This window comes from Lepus europaeus, chromosome 19, assembly GCF_033115175.1.
Source record: "Lepus europaeus isolate LE1 chromosome 19, mLepTim1.pri, whole genome shotgun sequence".
NCBI classification, from domain to species: Eukaryota; Metazoa; Chordata; class Mammalia; order Lagomorpha; family Leporidae; genus Lepus; species Lepus europaeus.
In genome coordinates, this window is record NC_084845.1 from 71,877,129 (window position 1) to 71,879,389 (window position 2,261).

General features: G+C 62.0%; 1 pseudogene; it reads right to left on the bottom strand.

The window, feature by feature from the left end:
• Nucleotides 1-892: 892 nt before the first annotated feature.
• On the bottom strand, nt 893-955 carry LOC133748929 (U2 spliceosomal RNA; annotated as a pseudogene).
• Nucleotides 956-2,261: the final 1,306 nt, after the last annotated feature.

Genomic DNA, 2,261 nt, shown 5'->3' on the forward strand with positions numbered 1-2,261 from the left:
ACAGCACAGCGCAGGGGCCAGGGAGACGCGTGGGGCGGCTCCATCACTCACACCCGGGAGAAGGCAAACCCAGGAAGGCACACAAAAGGCCAGGGGTCACCAGGGCCTGGGGGGCCGGAGGGATGGATGGACGGAGCCGGAGGACTTCCAGGGTGTAAACGCTTCTGCCAGATGCTCGTTTAAACGTTTTTGTGTGTTGGGGCCAGTGCACCGGTGCACTGGTGACACCGGCACCCCATGGTGCAGTGCTGTCCCAGCTGCTCCACATGGCCTGGGAAAGCAGCGGAGGATAGTCTGGTCCCTGCACACACTGGGGAGACCCGGATGGAGCTCCTGGCTTCAGCCCTGGTCATTGCAACCATCTGGGGAGTGAACTAGTGGGTGGAAGATTTCTCTGTAACTCTGCTTTTCAGGTAAACAAATCTTTTAAAAGTGTATTGATTGATTTTTATTTTATTTGAAACAGCTGTCTCCCATCTGCTGGTTCACTCCCCAAATGCCCATGACAGCCCAGGCCGGGCCGGGCAACAGGCAGGAGTCTGAACTCTAACCAGGTGTCTCTTGTGGGTGGCCGGGCCCAGGTCCTTGAGCCGTCTCCTGTGTCCCACGTGGACATGGGCAGGACCCAGGAGGCTCTGGCCGGGCACAGGGCAGTAGGGCAGGGAGGGGGAAGCCGGCAAAGACAGAGCCGTCCTCCCTCAGAGCCCCTGGCTGGGGTGGGAGGGGCTGGGCTCTGAGATTTGTAGGCCAAGGCTGGTGGGCGGAGCCCATGGGAGGGGCAGGCAGACCAGTCCCCTTTGGGGCTCCCTCCCGGCTGGGTGGCAAAGGGCCCGAGGGCCCCACCCCCTAGTTCCTGCTGTGCTTGTCGGAGCCTGGGTTAGGAGCCCCCGTGATGAGTTGGAGAGGCCGGCCATAGATACTACACTTGATCTTAGCCAAAAGGCCGAGAAGCGATTGAGGCCGGCCATGGAGAGTGCCTGTGTCCGGTTCTGTGTGCGCGGAGCCAGGCCGAGGAAATCCTGGCTCTGGGCCCCGCAGAGCAGCCTGGGGGGCAGTGTGGGCGGAGCAAAGGCTATCCAGGGCCAGGTCTTTCTGCAGTGGGGACAGCCCTGTTTCTGCAGGTGGCTCCCAGAGGGGTGGGCTGCGCTCCCTTCCCTGCCCTGGTGGGGGGTAGGCTGCCCTGTCAGCTCCCAACCCCCACCCCACGTCCGTGCCAGCCGTCCACGTGGGGCGTTCACAGGAGGGAGGCCCAGGCGGGCAGCCCTTGCCCCCAGGCTGCAGGGGAAGCAGGTGGGAGACGCTGGGGGGGGGCGTGGCCTGGGTGACCTGGCCGGCACTGGACACTGGACACAGCCCCTCATCCCCAGTTGTCCTGGACCAAGTCAAGAAGGAAGGCCCCAGACATCTCAGCCCCGAGGACCCCCAGAGGCTGCGGGGCACAGGGTGGGCCGGAGGGCGGCCCCCACGCCTCTGCCACGCTCACTGGGAATTTATCTTCACGCGGCATTTTCTTTTTTTTTTTTTTTTTTTTTCTTTTTTTTTTTTTTTTTGTTTTTTTTTTTTTTTTATTTTTGACAGGCAGAGTGGACAGTGAGAGAGAGAGAGAGACAGAGAGAAAGGTCTTCCTTTGCCGTTGGTTCACCCTCTAATGGCCGCCGCGGTAGCGCGCTGCGGCCAGCGCACCGCGCTGTTCCGATGGCAGGAGCCAGGTGCTTCTCCTGGTCTCCCATGGGGTGCAGAGCCCAAACACTTGGGCCATCCTCCACTGCACTCCCTGGCCACAGCAGAGAGCTGGCCTGGAAGAGGGGCAACCGGGACAGGATCGGTGCCCCGACCGGGACTAGAACCCGGTGTGCCGGCGCCGCAAGGCGGAGGATTAGCCTGTTGAGCCACGGCGCCGGCCATTCACGCGGCATTTTCGCGGTCATTATCCAGAGCATAAAAATCGATCGGCAATCTATTCTCTAAGATTCACGTCCAAGGGGTCTGTCTCGGTTCACAGCGCCGATTTAGCGATGAGGAGTTAGAAGCGGCTCCAGGGTCCACCCACAGCCACCGCTCGGCCCTTCTCAGCGCCTCGTGCGAGTCCAGTGGGCTCTCAGGCTGGTGAGCAGACGGACATGGCTCCGTGGCCAGGGAGGCCTCGGGAGAAGATCAGAGCGAGTGTGCGGTCCGGTCAGCAGTCAGGGCTGCCTGGGGCTGCAGGGACCATGTCTGTGTCCCTGGGAGGCCACAGACGGGGGCTGGGCCGGGTGGTGTCT